Genomic DNA, 22,695 nt, shown 5'->3' on the forward strand with positions numbered 1-22,695 from the left:
ACAGTCGATTATGCTTTTACTTTTGCCTTTGGTTTGAATTTGAAACTTTCTAGTGTCGAAACGAGTGTTTATTTCAAAATCATAAAGTGTCGTAATCATCTCTACCTTTTGATTTCGAAAAGAAGCTTGTTTGTGTTTGTCACTTGAAAGCAAATTCAGATTTGTACATCAACTTTCTTTTTAGGCATCAATATTAAGAAAGTGAAAACAAATACATGCATATGTGCATTTTCATATTGATAGTCTGTTTGGCTTGATTTAGGAAAAGTGCATCTACAGTGTGCTCTTTGCTCTTTGAGAAAAGATTGTGTCTTTCTTTTCCCCTTGTAGCTAGGATTTTCATTGCTGAAAAGAGATAAAAGTTTGCTTATCATCTTTAGATTGCATTTTAGGAATTACATCTACATCTCGTGGTGATCCCAAAAGGCAAAATTCTAAGAAAGATCAACTTAAAATAAATTGAATGAATCTAACAATGCTTTGGAACTTAACGCACAACATTTAGAGGTCTAGGCTAGAGACGTATTCCGGCGTCGTAAAGCCTGGTAGCTGTTGTCCTCACTGATGGTTGGGTGATTCCTCCACTTTGAGACGATAAGTGCCAGTACGGACTTGTGCTCCCACGTACCGTCGAGTATATATTGGGAGACCCCTATAGGCTTAAAACCTTTTATCCATAGGAAGCCGTGTCGGCCGCCCTACTGATCGCAATGCACTGAACACAGCATTCGGGAAGATTGACTGCCGTACCGTAAAAAGTATTTTGCAGTTTTGCGATTGGTTTGGTACTCCCTCTACCTAGATCTCCAGAGCAGTCCCTTTCGTTCCTTTTCAGACTCCTTAACGGAAAAGGTCCATCTGAGCACTTGTCACTTCAGGCTCATTAAAAATCGAAGGAGACTAGAGTCATCTTTTGTTTTTTCTCGACTCTTTAAAATTGAAAAAACAAGTTGTGTCAAAGCGTCTTAAAATTTATTTTAAACGGAATATTCACCCCCTTTTCCTATGTTGATCTTAGGTTGAGAAAATGGAGTCTACCAACCAAGGAACTCCCCTTGGTGGAAATCCTAGTCCCTTCTCCTCTTGGGGAGATGTTGGTGCACCCCATATGGCCACATTGTTGCTTCCAGGACTGACAATTGGCTTGCCAGTATGGCTCTTCTCAACCAATGTCGTTCAGAACACCACTATTCCTGAACAATCGAATCAGCAATTAGACGAGTCCAGAGTTGCCCACCAACCTTCTACTTCCTCTAATTCTTCCTCTCCTCCTTCCTCTTCGCTTGATGGGGCTGGCAAAGCCAAAAGTCAGGTTCCTAAGGAGAAGAAGGAGAAGAAGAAGAAAGAGAAGAAGAAGAAGGAGCCAAAGGTGAATGGGGGAAAACGAGTGTCGTCTAACGAAAATCCACACACTGCACTGACTAGGCCTAAATCGCCATGTGTCATTTGCAAAGGAGACCACTTTCACAGAGATTGTCCTTGCATCCCTCGGATACTAAGGGACTAGTCTCCTCGTTTGCATAATCCGGTGTCATCAACCTCTGATGATCATGTTGAAAGCACACCATCAACTAGCGAAAGTGAAACCCCAGGACAAAAAGGGAAAGCTAGATTTCCTTGTAAACTGTGTGAAGGCAATCATGCCGTCCACCATTGTCCCTTCTTAGACGAAGCGAAAAGAGTTTTGGATGATCGTCCGGTTTCACCGTTACGACTTCCTCCTGGATATAAAAAACTCTTGCCGAGTCCGTCGCTAGTTGAGAATCCAGCTGGCCCGCTCAAGTGGTCAGCTGAAGTGCCTATCATCGAAGATAAACCATCTGAATCCATACCAGGCGAAAGTCAAAAGGTCGAGGCGGCAGTTGACCCGGTCTTGCCTTCAGAGGTTTCATCTTCGGATGATACAGTCACTGAAGAGAACAAGGATGACACCGTCCAAATTCTCTTCATCAACACAGACTCCGACGAACATGGGGGCAATCTACACATTCCCTTACCGTAGGAGGGAAGTTCGTCAGAGCCATACCCAGCCGTCTACTCGGTCCCACCTCCAAGCAACCTAGTTGTCTCCTTCGACTGGAATCAACTAGGCAGACCCCATTTACTAGCAAGCATACCATTCCGAATTATCGTTCAAATATATAGAATGGTCATGGCTGGTACCATCATAGATGAGGGGGCTTCTGTGAGTATCCTTTCCTCTATTGCTTGGAAAGCACTTGGTTCGCCATCGCTGTTGCCTGAGATGAGAAATCTGACAGGCTTTGATAAAGGAACCAGTCGACCTTTAGGGATCCTTCCCAATGTGCCCATAACATTGAGAGGGAAGACAGTTCAAATGAATGTAATGGTATTTCAAGGACCCTTGGATTATAACCTACTCCTTGGAAGAGACTATATTTATTGCATGGGAGCCATCGTCTCCTCACTCTTTAGAGTAATGTGTTTTCCGCACGAAGGAAGAGTGGTCAAGCTCGTGGACCAGCTTTCATTTCCCGGATCACGCATAGCAAATAGTCATATACCATCCCTAAATGGTCTCTTCACGCAAGAAATGTCTCAATCTCCAGTCTGTCCTCCCGATGAGCGCGAGTAATTCGGAGGGATATGACTGAAACCCAGGGGGCATGCATCCTGGTCTGCTTCGGCAGGAAAAATTCAGGTATAGGGTAGGTTTCCGCGGGAGAATATGACTAGTCTGTACCCCGTCCATGATTGGAAGAGGGGTTATTCTAGAATAAGATTCTCTTGTCAAAGTTATGTGAGTTGGCAAAACTGAGTCACTCGCCTTTGTTTATCTCAGTAGACATCGCTGAAGAAGTGTTTTGTTTGCACCGCGAATAGAACAATCTTTGGGTAACCTGTAAGAGGTAGGCCTCTCCCAGTAAAACAAATGTTTTATTGGACTAAAGAAGGGGTAATCTTGAAACCATACTTTATACCTGGGGGCATGCAAACCTTTTGGAGTGCAATCAAAGAGCGATTATTTATCTATTTTTTGGATTAGTCGTTTCCTAACTTGCATAAAGAAAGGATGTGGGGCAAAAATCTAAAAATTGCCATTTTTATATGAGACTTTCTTATCATATGACTGGATTAATCGAGCAGTTTTAGCACATAGTTCAAGCTCGTTAAAAAATAAACATAAGACATGAGCAAATGTTTCCACCCGCGTTTAAGCTCGTTAAAAAATGAACTATTCCCCGGTAAATAACCACCGTGAATGAAGCATTTCAACCATTAAAGCCTTGGTCGTGTTTGCACCGTCACCTCCACTTTTCCATTGGCCGATCATTCACCTCCATTTGATTGTTTACCCATTTTGAGGAACAGCTGCGAAGAGTGATTTCACTAGCCATCCTTGTGACACTGCCGTGATTGGAAATTCCAACCCTTACCTGAAATCAGCTGCTACCCTTTTTATCACTCGTTCCTCAAAAGACGAGTCTTCTTTAAGCTCTTTTCAACTGACTCGTAAAATATGAAAAGATTGCCGAGTTTTGGCCTTCCAGCTCGTTAAAGCGACCGGAAGTGCTATCCCTCTTCTAGATTTTAATCTTTTTGGACCTGAGGGATTATTGCACAAAAAGATCGAGCGCTTGTTTTGTTTGGCTTGTTAAAACTATCGAAAATTCATCCCTTCTGTATTGTTTTATACTTTTTCGGACTTAAGGGATTAGATGACGAAAAAGGAATTTCGGAGTTACCTTTACGTGCCTTTTCAGACTCTCTAAAAATGAAAAGGACCGAGTTATCTTTGTCGTTAAAAAGATTAATAGCGACAAACTTGTCTTTAGACGAGAACGAGTTTCACTATCGCTAGGCTCGTTAAAACATAGCGATGGGTTTGCCCGAAGGGCAAATTATAGAACAAGCATATGTTATCCTCCTCAAGCTTGACAAAAATAAAGAGGTACTGGTCAGCAATGACTGGGGAAAAATTGGGAAGAAACTCAAAGAATCTTTATTGGTAGCAAGTCGCTCTTGAACATGACACTTCCATTCCGTGCCTAAGTCGGGTTGGGTTGTTTCATTCATCGGTCACATCACCATGGTCACGCCATACCATCCACATTTGGGGTAAATGCTACCAATCCATCACATAAGTGTCGCCAACATGTTCAAGAGAAGTCATCCAGAGAAGTCATCCGTGTCCCATCCACTACCATACATTATACTTCATTCTTTCATTACCGCCATCCTAAACCATATATCATCAGATCATTTTCACCTCCATCAAAATCATTTGCTCCGTTCCGTGTCATTAATGTGGGATTCATCAAGGCCCTCCTTTGACGGATCGCTTCTTGTCGACACCAGCTCATTATCCAAGAGGTTGATCTAGGAACACCCCATTCAGTACTTTGAAGCTTGCATGCCTCAATGGCAAGTTTCTCACTTCCGGCGACAGGTATACATCAATGACCTTCGACCGAAATATTTTGCGTGGTGTTCGACGCCAAGTCCTTTATTCACACCACGTGAATTGTACTGCAGTACCTTGAGGGTCATCATCATTATCGGTGATTCCTCTCGCGCTTGTTAACAGTTTACATCATTGACTGGTAATCAAGCGATGTCTTTCCATGTTTGACTTCAAAACATTTCTCACATGGATCGACTTGTACTTCGAGTGAAGATCGGACGAGATTGAAGACCCCAGATCTAGTTTCATCCATCCGGGCTGCAATATATATTCAGGAAAATAAAGACATTGAAATGTACAGCATTGCAGCACAGATAATCATCCTACCAAAAGGGATGATGGCTCTATCAGAATCATCAGTCTACCATCAGACGATTGTCTGTCCTATGTACATGAAAATGAATTTATAAAGCTGAGCATGGGAATTCCCGCCTCAGCTAGATCATGAAAACAGTATGAAGATAATGTATTGTATTGTATCTTACTACAGGTCTCCTCCCAGCATTGAAAGAACTTCGGATCCTCCTAATAAAGCATTTCACCCGATAAACGGCCTCATACTTTAGGGGGCAAATGTTATAGACATTTTTGTGCCTTACAGCTCTAAGCATGAAATTTCCATAAACCAAGGGATCCTAAGACCCTAAAAGTGTTGTTCCGACCCCTAGAGGAACAAGGTCAACAAATTACAGCTTCTCCCAGAAGTTCTCCACCAGAAACTGCTCAGAAACAGTCAAATCAGGATCATTTTAGCTGCTCCACTAGCTAGCTGCGTTGCATAGCACCCAAGTACACTAGCTAGGTGCATTGCAACGCACCTAAATGCACTACCAGGGTACGCTGAGCGAGAAATGACAAATGGTAGTGTCATTCCGCGAGGTGGACAGACAATGGAAGCTTCCAGAATATTCCCCAATGACACTTGCCTCACTGAGTTCGACCAAGGATGAGTAAGAGGCTCTCAGTCTCCAAGTGGAAGCAAGAACTGACAGAGAGAAGCCACTAGTCAAATCATAAGCTGACTCATCCTCTTTGCATACATCTATATATGGATCCCTCATCCTAGAGATCCAGAGGCTGGAATTTTGTACATTGCAGAGAATTGTTGTTGGTTTTGAGATAGAGATCAGAGTATTGGGTGATTTATGCTTTGTTGGAGGTGAAGAGGGGATTCCTTTGCTGGGGGTTGATGCTGGATCAGGAATCATCAGTTGTAACTCCTCCTGGACCTTCTTGTTATATCAATAAAACTATTTGAGTTTCTCCTACATGCTTGTGTATCAATGATGTTTTGTTATATTTGCATGTTTAGCTTAAATCTGATCCTAAGCTATTTATGAATATAAATCCATGTCTTTGTGTAGTTTTCCTCTTCTATGATCTTGCAGGAACTTGGTGAAGCTGGGCAAGTAAGGGAGCAGGTAGCTGGAAGCTGTCAAAGAGGAGAGAGATTGGATCAAAGGACTAGCGCAAGACACAGGTTGGTTCATCCTATTCCTCTTCGTTTATATTTCATAAAGAAGAATACGGAAGTAGTTTTCTCTGTTTGTTTCTAAGGTACTGTCACACCTTAGTGGGATAGGGGCGTTCTGAGTAGACACTTTTCCCGTTAACACTTTCACTTAGACATTAAGGCATTCTCACTTGGACTTGGAGAAAAAGAGCACCTCGACACAAGCAAGAAAGCAAAAGGAAAGCAAGGGAGCGCAAGAATAAGGTTGGAAGAGCAACTACAAAAAGAGGATTTTGCAAGTAACAGGTTGCATGTGTGATTTCCTTGAAAGGATTTGAATGCATGGTGCATGAATTTTGTTTACATGATTATTTTGTTATCACTGGCATGGGACTTTCCTGGATTAGCAGTGGTTACAGTCTTGCTTTTTCCATTTCGTGAATAGGCATGGTGTGTTGGGATTCATTCTTGGTTGAGTTGTGGATTAATGAAATATTTTGGATCTGGGTGAGGTGTTCTCAGGAAAATCCCAAGGGTTGAGGTTGGAGATGGTTTTCCCCGAGAAGCCCTTGATAGGTGGGTGGAGACATGAAAATTCCTCTCGGTATGGTGAACATATTCTTGGGCATCCAATCTTGTGTTAGTTTTAGTGATCTATGGATGGATTTAGGTGAGATCATGGTGGCTTAAGGGTGTAGGTGGTTTAACCTCTAGATTACATGTTTGGTTATATTTGGTTTATCATATGAAATCCCACATTCATGCTTGGAATACAACACGAGCGTGATTGGCTAAAAAATATTTGATTCAGCCTAATCTATGGTTGGGTGGTACATGGAAGTCCTTGACTTAGTTGATTCTTATTGAGATTAATGAGCACAAGTTCTGATTTGATGTATGATTTTATGGCTGGTTTGTCCTGGTTCGATTATTGTTAAATGTTGGTTACATGCATGGTATATTTCTCATTTTATGATGTGCTCTTGTTATGGATCCATTATATGTTTTGATGGGATCTTGGTTATCTTATATGAATGCGTGAGCTAATGTATGTTGTTGTAGCTAGTAAGAGAGGGAATAAAGCCTTATTGATGATTCTCTCATGAACTTAATGAGTTATTGTACATACATGCATTCATGACCTACAGGTACTATGTTTACAAAGTGTTTGATTAATTGATTGTCATATGTATTGGACAAGTTTGAGTAGGGATTGAGTCAAGAACAGTGAAAGAAGACTCCTATAGGAAGCTCTGGAAGTTTTAGGCAGTTATGGGTAGTTGGCTTGTAGGCTAGCCCTAAAAATCTAGAACATGGCTTCTGGCCACACTATTAGATCCCAAAAAATTTAGTTGTAGTTGCATGGAGGGTGAGTTGTGTGTGTGGTTGGAGACTTTTGGCCGCATGAACTAGTCTTCATGTGTGTGCATGGGTTGTGAAGTGGGTGAAAATGGCAGTTCCAATCCAGGAAAGGTTGATCAATGGATGTTCTCTGAGATCTACGTGATCAAGTGTTCCTAGGAGGTTACAATATAGTTAAGGATGTTAGGCCCCACTTCCATAACTGGAACTTGGATGTCAAGTCATGTATAGTAACTCTCAACTCATATTTACCATGGGGAGCTTATAAAAGCGGGTAAATGTGGGATGGGGAGTCGCAAGGTGATATGAGAGAAATTATGTTCCATGTAAACCTTTCTCTGATACTAGTGTTACATCAAAGAGAGGTTTACAACTTTGGAACTCGGGGTAAATTCAAATGGTTATGGTTACCATGCATGAAATCATTATTTTAGTTTTGTATTATCATCTTGATTCATACATGATATTGATATGGTGTTTCTATTATTATATATTGTGTTAATATGGACTAACTTATGCAGATGTGATAGCCTCCCCTAAGATCCATTGAGGTATGATTTTGATTATGTATTATATTTGGTTTATCAAACATGGTATGTTTATAGGACAATAGAACACCAATTATGAAGGGAAAAATGGTGGATTATAGTTCACATGACTCCCCGTACAGGCCTGAAGTGAAATCAGTGGAATGGGAGAAGTCAGTTGAGCAGGAAGGAGAGAAATATTCTCCTGATCTAGCATATACATTGAGGATTCTAAGGGTATAGATTAGAAGTTGTAAAGCAAATAATAATAGGTTGATGAGGCATAGGAAATACTTGCAAAGCTCAAGAAAATCAAACTGAAGTTAATATAGTTATTATTCAGAGCCTTTTAGAGTTGCAAAAGTAAGGACAATTGGTGATCAATTATGGAGATAGAAAAGAAGAAAGGACTAATGGGGTGGATGGAAGCAGGTATCAAAAAAGGTACAAACTGGACCATGATGACACAATAAAAGTTGGAAAATCCTTTAGTACATATGGATTATTTTCTAACTCTTCTTTCATGAGACATTATCACCATCATCGCCAGCATCATAAGAGGAGCAAGTACTTGCCAGAGGAATTCAAAAAATCTAAGCCTCCTACTTTTGATGGGGAAATGAAGAAATCAGAAGATGAAGAAGCATGGTTGGTTGGGATGAAGACATTTTTCAGATTGCATGATTACTCAGAGAAAAAGAAAGCCAAGATAGCTACCTTCAATCTTAAGGGAAAAACGTATATCTGGTGGGAATATGTTAAGAATTTCAGAGACATTAGAGAAGAGAATTTGACTTGGGATGAGTTTGAAAGACTCTTAAGGAAGAAGTACATTTATGAGAGGCATTATGATGGAAAGACCAAGGAATTCTATGAGATCAAGATGGGTTCCATGATAAATAAATAGTACCCAACCAGATTTCTAGAGTTGCTGAGATATGTGCCCTATCTCAAGGATGAAAAAGCAAAGATCCAAAGGTTCATAAGTGGATTGTCATTATCATTCAAATATCAAATTGAGTTTAATGAGCCTCAGTCATTGGAGGAAGCTATCAGAAAGTTGAAGCATTGTTATGAGTAGTCAAAGCATAAGCCTGAGTTCAAGTGTGACTGGAAGGGTAATGAAAACAATAAAGGAAAATGGATTAAGAAGCGAGAAAGATCTCAGGATGCAGGTAAGAAGGAAAATGTGGCTCTTGACAAGAAGTTTAATGTAGCTAAGAAAGGACATGGGTCTAAGCCTAGAGAGAAGCAGAATAAAGGAATTGGCAAGCAACAATTGAAGTGTTAGATTTATGGTAAAGACCATCGCAAGAAGGATTTTCCATTCTACCAGGCTGGTAGGCCACAAATTTATAGTGCTTAGGAGGCACAAAAAAGTTGGGGATGTAGGTCAAAGAATTCCCTAGATCTATGTAGCACCTGATAATAGGAAGGAATACCATCAAGCATCTATTATTGATATGGAAGGTAAATTTTCTGATCAAGTTGCTTCCATTTTGATTTATCCTAGATCTAATTATAGCTATGTTAGCTCTCACCCGGTGGATCAGTGTCATTTGAATAAAGAAGTGCATGTATAATCTTGGTTGGTGCAGTTGATTACAAGGACCAAGAGAAGAGTTCATCAATGTGTGAGATCTTGTGCATTTGCGCTTAATGGCATGTCTACAACAACACACCTAAATGTGCTTCCTTTGGGTTCACATAGCATGCTTTTGGGCATGGATTGAGTGTTTATCCATAAGAATAAGGTAGATTGTTATGAGAATACCATTGAATATCTAGATGATGAGGGAGAAAAGAGAACCTTGCAGGGAAAGAAAAATCATACAACAATAAGAATGATTATGTATTATAATAAAAATGGTACATCAATAAGAAAAATCCTACATCAATAAGAAAAATCCTACATCAATAAGTGCAGCTGCAAGAAAGGGTGTGTATTATTTGTAGTTCATGTTTCTAGTGATAAAAGGAAGGAAGATGAGGATGATGAAGTATCTTGTCTTGCATCAGTTTCAGGATGTGTTTCTAACAGAGATTCTAGAGTCGCCTCCTCATATAGAGGTGCTTTTCTCTATTGAGTTGGTAATAGGAGAAACACAAGCATCTAAGCCACAATATAGGATGAGCGTTCCATAGTTGGTGGAATTGAAGTTGCAACTTAAAGAGATGCTTGATAAGGGATACATAAGGCCAAGTGTGTCTCCTTGGGGTACACCAGTGTTGTTTGTAAAGAAGGAAAATACTCTCAATTTTTTCATTGATTAAAAGCAGTTGAATAAGGTGAATATCAAGAACAGGTATCTAGTGTCACTGATTGATGATTTGTTCAATCCGCTAAAGGAAGGAGTAGTATTGATATGAGATCAGGATACCATCAAGTGTGCATAAAAGAAGAAGACATCTACAAGACTACATTTCGTACAAGGTATGGGCATTATTAGTTTGTGGTGCTTCATTTTGGTCTTACCAATGCTCCAACCACCTTCATGTGTTTGATGAAAAATGTGTTACACCCTTATCTAGATAAGTTTGTGATAGTTTTTTTTGATGATATATTGGTACATTCAAATAATGAGGAGGAGCATGCAGAGCACCTGGAAGTAATATTAAGATTATTGGGAGAGCATAAGTTATATGTCATGCTCAGTAAGTGCAGTTTCTTTCAGTCTCAGATTCGTTACTTGGGACATTTTGTTTCCAAGGAATGGATAACATTGGATCTGGAAAATATTAAGGTTGTTATGGAGTGGCCAACTCCAAGGAATGTGGATGAAGTCAAGTAATTCATGGGATTAGAAGGTTATTACAGGTGGTTCATCAGGAAATTTTTCAAGATTGGATATCCTATCACATCTTTGTAGAGAAAAGGAAAGAAGTTTGAATGGACTTTTGAGTGAGCATCTAACTTTGATCAGTTGAAGCATTTTCTTATCAATGCTCCAGTTTTGAAAATTGCAGATCTTGATAAGGATTTTTTGATTTGTACATATGCATGTAAGGAAGGACTTGGTGGAGTCTTGATGCAGGAAGAGCAGGTGCTTTGCTATGAATCAAGGAAGTTGAATGAGCATGAGCAGAACTATGTGACTCATCATCTTGAGTTGACAACTATTATTCATGCATTGAAGATGTGAAGACATTATATCCTTGGTAAGAATTTCACCTTGATGAGTGATCATAGTGGACTGAGGTACTTGTTTGACCAGCCCAATCCAAATGAAAGGCAATCTAGATGGTTTGATACTCTCAGTGAGTTTTATTTTGAGATCAAGTATATCAAAGGCAAAGAAAACTAGGTTTTGGATGCTCCCAGTAGGAGAGTGAAGGTGAATCACATTTCAGTTGTGATCTCTTATGGGACATATTTGAATGAGTGGATCTTACATGCAAGGCAACGTGATGAGTGTTAGGTGTGTGTTATATTCTTTCAATGACTAGCCTCACGTGAGAAGCAGGGGGTTAGAGGGGGGGCGGCCAGTACCTCCTTAGTTGCATTAGGTACAGCGGGGTGTTCACAGGGGGCGCAGTGGCCCCCCCTGTTGGGGAGTTTTTAGGGGGGCGGTGGCCCCATTACAAAAAGTTTTTGGACCCTATATTAGATGGGCAGACTTACCTATGGTTTTGTGCATGGGTTTCGCACATGGTTTTGTGCATGATGGTTTTCTGCCCATAGTATTTTGTAGATTTGGTCAAGGGAACTACGGTTATGTTATAATCCATGGTTAATGGATTGGGGCTTATGAATGCTTTGGCTTGTATATATACGTATTGTAACATTGAAACTAATACAATGAAAAATCAATCTGGTAGTCCCCATTTTGGGATCCAAGGGAAAATCTCTATGTATTTGTTTCATGTTTCTCGCCATTGTATTTTTTATGTTTTTTAAGAATTAATTTGCAGGTAATTTCTATACAGGGTTAAAACCTATAATGAGAAGTACCATCAGCTGAAGTAGAGATTGCAACAGCAGGGTGAGGATGATAAGGATGTGGAAGATCACCTTATAGCATATGGTTTGGTCAGATTCAGGAGCAGGATCTATGTGCCAGATAACAGTGTGGTGAAGAAGCTTATTTTGAGATAGTTTCATCTCAAACCATATTCAAGCCACCTAGGATACCATAATAATTTGACCGTTGTTAATAAATTCTACTATTGGCCGAATTTGAAGAAAAATGTAGCTAATTTTGTTGACAAGTGTTTGGAATGTCAGTAGGTGAAAGTTGAATGCAGGCATCCAGTTGGTCTATTGCAGCCTATTCTGATTCCAGAATGGAAATGGGAGGTCATTTCTATGGACTTCAATACAGGATTTCCTAAGACATTGAGACAACATGACTCCATCATGGTTGTGGTTGCAAGTTGAGAAAAATAGCTCACTTCATTGCGGTAAAGTCTAGAAATTTAGCTAGTGAAGTGGCTCAGATCTTCATCAGGGAGATAGTGAGGTTGCATGGAGTTCCCAAGAAGATTATATCAGACAGAGATGCCAAGTTCACTTCCAAGTTTTGGAAGGAGTTGTTTGCAGGCTTGGGGACAAAGTTAGCTTTCAATACAACTTATCATCCATAGACAGATGGGAAGACAGAGAGGATTAACAAGATCCTTGAGGATATGTTGAGGATGTATGTCATGCATTAATAGAGGAAGTGAGAGAAGTATCTTACACTAGTGGTGTTTTATTATAATAATGGGTATCAAGAATCTTTGAAGATCATTCAATTTGAGGCTCTTTATGGGAAGAGTTGTAATACTCCTATCAGCTGGAGTGATCCAGTGAACAGGGTGTTGATTGGACCAGATATGTTGGTAGAGATGGAGTAGAAGATGCAAGTTACTAAAAGAAATTTAAATGAAACACAAAGACAAGCATAAGAGTTATGTGGATCAACATAGAGCATTCAAGGAGTTTCAGGTTGGATAGCATGTGTACTTGTGCATAAATCCCAAGAAGAGCTCCTTGAGGATTGGGTCATGTACCAAGTTGGCACCTCGGTATGGTGGGTGTTTTGAGATCCTCGATAGGATTGGACCAGTGGCATAAAAGACTTTCTCTGCCTCCATTAGTGAATGTCCATGTTGTTTTCCATGTTTCATTGCTTAAAAGATATGTACAAGATGTTTATCATGTGATTGATTGGTCTGTATTGCAGGTGGAACTAGGGGGAGAGTTCCAGCCAAATCCACAATGCATATTGTAGCGAAAACAACACATGCTCCTGAACCGAGCAATAGAGCAAGTTAAAGTAGAGTGGAAGTACTCTGGGTCCGATGAAGCTACATGGGAGATGGTTGATCAAATGCATGCATTATATCCTTATTTATTTGTTGGTTGAATAAAATGTGTTTGATATGTGTGTGTGTGTATTGTAAATACAGCAATGAGTTGTGTTATAAAGCTCCAATAAGCAGTATGTTGTAAATCCTGCATCGAGTTGTGCTATAAAGCTCCAATACGCAGTATGTTGGTCATGTTTTCTGTAACCTGGTAAAAATTCCATGTAATAAAAGTTAATAAATGAAAATAACAAGCACGAATTTTGGGACACTTATTCCAAGCAGAATGTTGTGAAAAACATCCTAATGTGGGTGTTCTCTTGGTTTATTATGGCTAAAGAAATTTGCATGGAAAACTGGCATTAATTGGCATTTTATTTATGAAAATAATGGAAATTAGGAGAAAATGAAGGTGAAAGGTCACAGGTTGCATGTGATGAGGAAAATGAAGGAAAAATAATGGAAAATGAAGAAAATAGAAGCCTCATTAATAAAAAGGCTTTTGAGGATCAGTAGGTACCTTTTGTCAGTTCAAATTTTAGATCTCTCTCATTATTCTCTCCCTCACTCACTCTTGGACACTTAAAATTTTCTTGGAGCAATTTGGCATTGGATCAAGAAAGGAAAAGAAGGCAAGAGGAAGGAAGGAGCAAGCAAAGGAAGAGTAGGATCAAGCAACTACAATAGGATTCTTTCCAGGTATCGATTTGCATGTGTGATCCCCTTGCTATATCTGGCATGCATGGTATTGCATGTGGCTCTTTGATGTCATGGCATAGGTTTTGCCAGATGTGACAATGTTTGCAGCCCAGCCTTGCCATTTTTTAATAGCCATGGTGTCATGGGGTTCTCATGTTTTGGTTGAGCTGGATTTCCGAATGGATTCAAAGATGAGTGAGGTGGATCTTTGAATAAAAGAACACATGGCCTAGTAACCCCTGAACTAGACTGTGGGTTGCGGTAAAGCCAGATTTTGTGTTGCCTCGGTGGGCCTAGGAATCCTCGACTGGTGAATGGTGGGATATAATGTAAAGAATAGAGGTGGGTGCTCTCCATCAGGACTAGTAATACCGCGATGGGATATACGGTAAATCCTGGAGAGTGGAGTCTCAGTTATGGCCTAATGATCTGGTGTGGATTGCAGTAAATACCAAAGATTGGAGTCTCGGTTAGGGCCTAGTTATCCAGTGTGGATTGCAATAAATCCTAGAGACTAGGATACGAGAAAATTCCTCACATTGTAGGTGGAGAAATCCAGTGGCATTGATGCTTGTTTTAGCCTAGTGATATGCTGGAGATCATGGTAAATATTGTTATTACTTGTTTAATTTTTTGGCCTAGTGATCTGGTGTGGATTGCGGTAAAGCCTAGTTTCCATTGATGAGGGTGTGGTGGTTTAGCCTCTGGATGCCCTGGTTGGTTCTTTTGGTTTGAGTCCCACATTTATGCTTGGAATATGGCACGAGGGTGATTGGCTGAAGACATATTGACTCGTCCAATCTTTGGTTAGGTGGAACATGGTAGTCCCATACCCAATTGGATTTTTCATTCTTTAATAAGAGGTTCTTTCCTTGGTATCTTATGTGTAAATGTATTGGTTTATATGTGGATTCTATGGCTGATGTATCCTTGATATTCCTATTGTTATTATGTTGGTTATAAGCATGTGTTATGACAGTGATGATGTATGGATCTCCTCATGTTTTGATTTGTAAATGAATGAAAAATGTATCTATGACCTAATAGATGAGGATGTAGCTAATGATATAAGGGAACAATGCTTCTTAGCGATTCTCAGATAAGTATGAGACCCATATGCTTAGATATGTTTTTAAACATATAGATTACATGTTTGACGAAATTATTGTCATGGCTAGTAGGGGTTTAGTCTAGAACTTGTCAATGTTTTTGCAAATGTATCATCGTTCTGTTGTGTAAATTAATTTCCAAACTTGTCATTGAGTTATGGGTAGTGACCTTGGCTCTAGGCTTGAAAAAGTGGCATAAATCCCAGAGTCACGGCCACAGGACTGAGGAGAAAAGTCCCTAGATACACCCATGTCTTGTTGTGGGAGCGACTAGAGCCTCCTAGACGCACCCTTGTCCATATCAAGGGAGTGTCCATGGGTTTAATGGTCTAAAATTTTAGTGGGACCTAGGGACTGGTCATGGGGATGACTGGGAAGGATTTTGGGAGTCCTATAGCAGGTATAGAAGATATGTGTTGTGGGTTCTCATCGATTCCACTTCCTTAAGGTCACCTAGGAGGTTAAATCCCATTATAGTGGCATCTCGTCACATATTTACCCAGTTGACCGATTACTTCGGTAGATGTGGGATGAGGGTGTTATAAAGTGGTATCATAGAATGGTTCACCCCTTGGACTGGATGGGTGGTGTACGTTGGTCATGCATTCATGTCGGTTGCACATGTGTTACTTATCCTTGTGGTTCATATGCTTGTTGCATATGTATGGTGATAGTCATGATTGTAGTGATGTTGCCATGTGAAAGTGAGGGTGTTGTCGTGGAATGTGTTGTCATGAGTGTATGATTGGTTACATGTTGTTTATGCTTGCGTATTGTCAGTGTACATTGGTATGGTTGTTGTTGTCATGCATGAGGTCATGGTGTGTGGTTGATATGGTCATGCATTAATGACTAGACTCTATCTAGAATGATGTTTATGTGTTGATACACCTATTTTTTATATGTCTATATGTTGTTATGATTATGTTTGTACATGTATTATGCTGATTTGGTTGATCTTGTAGATGAGATATCCTCCCCGAATTATGCTAAGGTACATTGGTTTATTTTGATTTGGTTTAGCTAACATAGTATGCCTTGTAGGAAAAAGATAAAAAATGACTCGAAATATGGTAGACTACTAATATTCTCTGTATGAATTAGATGAGAAGCATGGTGTTGGACACTCTTTTGATTTAGCAGACACATTGAGAATCATGAAGGAAGAAATAAGGAGTTGTAAGGAGGATAATGACAAAATCATGCAGGCACAAGAGAAACAAGCAAAGGTTAATGCAATACTCCTTTAGAGTTTGTCAGAATTGCAGTGACTGGGGCCACTTCAGATCAGCCATGGGAAGGAGGACAGGACTAATGGGGCATATGGCAATAGGTCTCATGGTGGTCATAGGTCGAATAGAGATGAGAGGGAGTGCGGCAGGTTTTTGGATACTCCAGATAGAAGAGGTGATGGACACAGTTACTATGCTAGTTCTGGTTCTGATAGGCATTATGATCATCGTCGTTATCATCCTTACAGGAGGAGTGATAGGGGATACTTGCCAGAGTAATTTAATAAAGCAAATCCACCTAGTTTTTATGGAGAATTGAAGAAGTTGGAAGATGCAAAGGCTTGGATACTTGGGATGAAGTTCTTTGATTTTCATAATTACACAGATAATATGAAGGCCAGAGTAGCTATCTTTATCCTGGGAGGTAAAGTAGATATCTGGTGGGAAGATGTGAAGCGGGTTAGATACATCAGGATAGAGGACTTGAGTTTGCATGTGTTCAATAGGCTTTTCAGGAAGAAGTACTTGTCAAAAAGGTACTACGATGGTAAGGCCAAAGAATTATATGAGCTAAAGATGGAATCAATGATAGATGTGTTGTATCTCAAAGATGATAATGGTCAGCTATCATGTCAGAGCATCTAAGATGTTTGTTTTGGGGGTTTTGTTTTAATTTGGAGGACAAATGTATGAAACAGATTTAAAACAGTGATGCCTAACCTTTTGAATAATATTAATATTTAAACAGAGGGTTGCTATTAAAATTCACGCAGTGATATAGCTTGCATGGTGGTGAGCAGAAATAGAGAGATGGTATGACTATCACAGTCTTCAAATTGAAAAGTAAATAATCATAAGTAAGAAAACCTTTAAACTATGTTCAGAAGGTTTAACAAAATATTCTTAAGCTTACAAAAAATGTTGATGATTATGTTTTAGAGGGAATTAATAAAACAAACAGTTTATATAATTCATTCTCTTTATAGATGATAACTTCAAAATATTATAAGAATAACTGAAACACAATTACTCCTACCTGGTTATCTTTGTAAAACATAAGAATATGAAGAAAACACTATGAAATAAAATTGGAAAAATCTACAATAAAAACGAAACTATATGAATCAGAATTCATAATCCATTTGCTTTTGTATTAATGCTTTAGAAAAGTCAAGTACATTCAATGTTTAGAAATGCTTCTTCAAGGGTGCAACCCTTAATAACTCGTGAAAGAGATTTATTTATATAATCTTAGAACTGAGAAAATATCTTAAACTATTTTACAAAAATAGATAAATATAAAATCAAGGATATAAACTTATAGTCGATCTGTCACTAATTTAGTGCTGAGTTGTTGATGACTGTTGTTGGAAAAACCGAGAACTGTTGAGCTAGTGATGTCTATCCCTGTAAATATTGAATGTTGTTTGATCACCCTTTTAGTCAAGTAAATTAGTTAATTCTTCCCAGCATTTCTTATCTAGGATAGATAACTTAGTTACCCTCCTATAAACTTCATCCATCTCTATATACTTAGTAAAAGTGGGTTTTACTAGAAATATATGCCTAATTGCATCTGGAATAAAAAAGGAATCTCTGAGTGCATTCAGCACAACCCTTGGTGTTGCTACACCTCTTATGTTCGAAACTGAAGCAGCATTGGTACCCACCTCTGTAAGCTTTCGAACATAATCTTCAATGAGCATTAATTGGTCATTTATCACTAATATAGAGGGCAAACCCTTGTTGATCAAGGGTTCTAACCTACTAAAAAATCTTTGAACTATAGTATTCACACTGCTGCACTTTTCCTCCAACTGAAGGATGAGTTTTTTCTTGGTAATGATCATTTTTACTTCCAGTATAGTTGTTGTCATGTCATTTATACCCAACTCCTCGAGCTCATAGCCGTCTTTAGAATTGAGGAACTTGATTATTTCAGAAGCAATTTCAGGCATGTCCTCGAGCTCTTTAGAAATAATTTCAACAACTTCCTGAACTTTCTCCAACAGGTCTTTTTGATAAAAAATTATCTTGATATAGGGCCAGATATGATTGACTGATTCAGTAATTTATTCCCATAGAATTTCCTTTTCCAAACCTAGTTTGTTTCCAAGGTAGGACTCTTTGATTTCCTTCTACAAAACTTCAATTTGACTTTTTTTCCTCTGTAACTCGGCTGCATGTGAACTGTCTGCAACTGCCTTCATATGTTTTAATTCCTTCAGTTCATCCTGCAACTTCTTCATTTCAACTATCTGAAAGGGGTGATTTTGAATAGCTTCTGCAAGTTGTTCAACCCCTTATGTTGTACCTGTAGTTGATGATGTGCCTGAAGTAGAAACCCTGGTTATTGAGACAGCTAAAAGAGGAATTACATCCATTGGAACTTGAACCTTCTTGACAGCTTCTTCTTTCTCTTTGACCAATTTTTCCATTTGCTTCTCCATATGTTTTATTTGCATATTTTGTTCCATGATGAGCTTCACCATGTCAGATTTCTGAGTCTCAGTTTCTTCAATCTCTTTGGTCATTGGATTCTCAAAAGCTGCCAGTTTGAGCTGCTTCCTTAATGTTGAGAGCTCAACATTTTTCTTCTTAATAAGTTCTTCTGTTGCATTTATGTTTGAGGGATCATATCCCATATTTAGCACCAGATCTTCCAAGGATTTGATCTTGGTGTACTTTGCCAGTGAGGGAAATTTTTCCAACTTGAGCTGTGACTTTGTATTGGCTAAGGTGACCTGAGACTTTGACAAACTCATGGCAGTATGAGTTAAAGTGGAAGAAAACATATGTACAGTTTGTTTGTGCATCTCAATTTGATCAATTGGATGCACATCTTTTACATTAAACTCAAATGACCATTGCTTCTGATAATGTGCATGAGTCCTAGGTTGTGGAATTTGAGCTTGCAGGAAATCCATCTACATTTTTCTCTTCTCAGAGTCAAATACTGAAATAATTCTGGCCTGAGAGTTGGAGGAATGTTTCCAGAACTTGGTATAGGTGTTCAATTTAAATTCTTCATTCTTCTTTTTAATCTCACTGAAAACATGAAAGATGTCCTCCTCCTTGTCCTTCTAAATGCTTGCACTGGTCTGAATTACCTGTTGTTCATGAGAAGTTGTGGAATGAGTTGGGGACTGGGTAGACTACCCACCAGACTGTGTATAGAGCACAGTCTCTCCAAGTCCATCAAATGTTGTTTTTTGAGACTCATTTGTTGCTCCAACAATCACAGAGATCCTAGGTCTCTTTTTCCTATGCACAATCCTAAAGCCCTGGCTTGATGCTTCAGTTGTAGGGGATGATTTTTCTTCCCTTCCTCTTTTAGCTGTCTTTTCCTGTGTAAGTGGAGTTTTCACATTTGAAGTAGAAATTGCCTGCTCTTCAGCTTCTTGAAGGGTGTTCTCTTTCCATTCCAACTGATTTTTGTACTGCTCTATTTCAGGTCTGGCTGTGTGGTGATATGCAGTAAACTTATTTTCAACCCCGAGTTTAGAAATCACTCCAATTGGGTCATAAGACCAAGTGAAAATGAGACCAAACTTCATTTCCTTTAATAACCTGTCTGCTTCTTCTCCTACTGCTCTGGTGTTGCAGATGAATGGACCGACCTGAACTTTTAGCTTGAATTGTGATTTCTTCTTTGCTGCCACAAAGTGTACTTCATCTGTATTTAGCCTTTGCCTAATATATTCCAATGCAAATATTCTTATGGGGAGGTACTTGGGAAGTTTGTAAGGTGGAAGTTCACAACCATAAACCCTGATTTTTGTATAGTTTTGGTAAAGATACCAATCTCCTGTTGTGGCTTGATCAACTAGCTGCAACACTTTCACAATTTCATCACTGATTCTTGGTACTGGAGTGTTGCTTATAAGAATAATAGCTGGATGAATAATAGAATTTTTTATAGGTAAATTCTTCTTTCTCCTTCATTCCCATTGTAGTCCAAAAGATCATTGATTGTTGGTTGCCTTCCTCATCTAGCTTCTGTGAATGGAAATTTGACTCCCTGAAAAAATATAAAAAGTTATACAAGTACTGAAGCATACTTGAATACTTCTTTAGTGTTAAACTGGACAAATTGCTCATGTATGGCTTCAGCTAGGAATTGGCTAAAGTTATAGAGAACAGTGGGTTTGGAATCATCAGAAAATATTGACAAGAAACCTAGTATAGCTTCATTAACATATTGATTAGAATTGTAACCAAGCAAATAGAACAAAATAGTGGTGATTTGCTTGGTTCTATCAGGGAACATTGATGAATCATAGGGAGGGTTTCTTTTAGGCAAAGGACTATCTATAGCTAGGAAAAGTTCAAGAGTCTAGGATCTTTAAGTAAAGTTTGGCTTTTGATAAGCTTCTATCAGGCTTTCATAAGAAAAAGGATGAGTTGGTGTAATAGTTGGAGCTTGCAACATCTTTTCAATGGACTCAGCATTGACGAAACAGAGGGTTTCTCTTGTGGGTGAAATGATTTCTCTTTGAGTGGGATCAGAGGACTCATGGCATTTCCTGACAAATTTAGGTGCTTTGTGTATCTGAGGGAAAATGTAGTGGGGAAGGAGGGAGTCCCACAGTCCTATTTCATCTGTCTGATCAATTAATTGATCCTCCATCCAACAGTAAATTTCATATAAATCAAATATAGAGGAAGACTCAATGATTCTACAATCTATGTCGACCAGGGGAGTATGGTGGAAGTCAACTTGTAGCTGAATAAGAGGATTTGGGATTTCTGCAATTTCTTTTCCCTTAGGAGGCATCTTATCAAATGAATTGCAGACTGAAAGTGATGGAAATGGAAAAAATTGGTCTAAAACTGAGTGATAACAATAAAAATAGTATAATTGAAAAGAGATAAGTGGACCTGGATGTCGACTTTCTTCTAAACGGGACAAAGTGAGTGCTTAAGTTTTGAACAGTCGTTGAGCTGTAAGGACGAAATCTTCAATGATCAATTTAGTTACTGAAATGCACTGTGTAATATTTTTCATGGAGGAAAAGGGATTATAATGGAAAAATGGAGCGGGACTGTTTAATGAATGGCTAAGTATTCATTTATTATCCAACAGGATTGTTAAATGGGTCTATGGGGCATAAATTCGCGAGAGTGCGAATTAAATGAATAACGGATAGGCGACAGCTAATTGGATGGAGGAGGTGACATGGAGCGGACGTGGACAGTGATGTTGGAGCGACGGTAAATGGCCAAACATAAACCGTGTTTTGGAGCAACTTGAGGTAGTAAGCTGTTTTGGGATTTTAAGTCCCAAAATACTAGAATGAGGGAAAAGTGGTTTAAGAGGGTGGTTTCCAAAACTGCCCACTTCGGACCCCCCTAACACTGATAAAGTTCGGACGGAAAATGAGGGCCGAGGAGCGATGTGGGCCATCGGATCTTGGGGGAGTGTGCGAGATGTAAGGTGAGATGAAAGGGATTTAACATCGTGAAGCGGAAAGCGATGGTGGGGTCAAGCTTTATGGCGGATGTGACAATTTGGTATTGTGGGCGAATGAATGAACAAAGTTAGGATATTTGTAAAGTTACATTGATACTTAGGATTATGGTTAATTAAATCCCATACCATATGCACATTTTTGCAATGTTATAACTTAGGATAAAATTCTTTCATGCTCCAATTGTATTCCATTTGTCTACTTACCCTTATCTTTCCTAACATTTTCTCACTTAGTTTTCTGAGTGCATTTAGGCTAGCAACTCAATATTTTCCTTTTAATGACTAATCTACTTCTATCCCTTATTTCCTCTATTGGCTCAGATTAAACTATTGAGCCAATTTTGTTTGCTACCTATTGACAAATAATTTAAATAAAATCCAATCATGATTAAACTGTATAATTGGATTATATCAACTAGTGTGGCATTTAAACAATCTGCACACAACATTTATTTGCAAAAATAAAATTGACTAGGAGTCGTGGCATTTGGATTTGCAACACTTTCAAAGTTTATTTTTTTTGCTTTTCTTTCTAGCCTAACATTTTATTTTTGCCTTCATTTTTTAGGGCATCTATTCTAACATTCTATTTGATACGGACTCATTCATAAAAATATCACTAACATTTTTTATTTAATATTATTTTTGTCCATATCCTAACTTAACATTTTTTTGAAATATATTTTCATTTTTTGACTAATCGATACTAACTTACCAAAACAAAAAAATACTACAACATCGGCTCCAACTAGGGACTGCTTTCCCCTGTAGAATGCAGAGAACCTGCAGATCCATGTTCCTTCTCCTCAGGCTATGGAGTCTTTGCTATAAAAACTCACACTGACAGTTTGAAAAGTAAAATAAACTTGAGTTTTTACAATGGTAGTAATGAAATCTACTTCAACTTATCAGTACTGAATATAATGTTTGAGAAACCTTCCATTAACAAGATAAGTGGAATATATTCCCTCAAGATTTTGTAGCACAAAAGTGTTGTTTCCCTTTACTTCAGCTATAGTTAAAGGTCCAAACCACAAGTTATCAAACTTGCCATGTTTTCCCTTATCCTCTCTTCTGGAATCCCATCTTAGAACTAGATCACCCTCTTTGAAGTCCCTTTCCCTG

Source organism: Pinus tabuliformis, chromosome Q (genome assembly GCF_031772625.1).
Source record: "Pinus tabuliformis cultivar Carrire ecotype Pingquan chromosome Q, CPIR1, whole genome shotgun sequence".
In the NCBI taxonomy this organism is placed as follows: Eukaryota; Viridiplantae; Streptophyta; class Pinopsida; order Pinales; family Pinaceae; genus Pinus; species Pinus tabuliformis.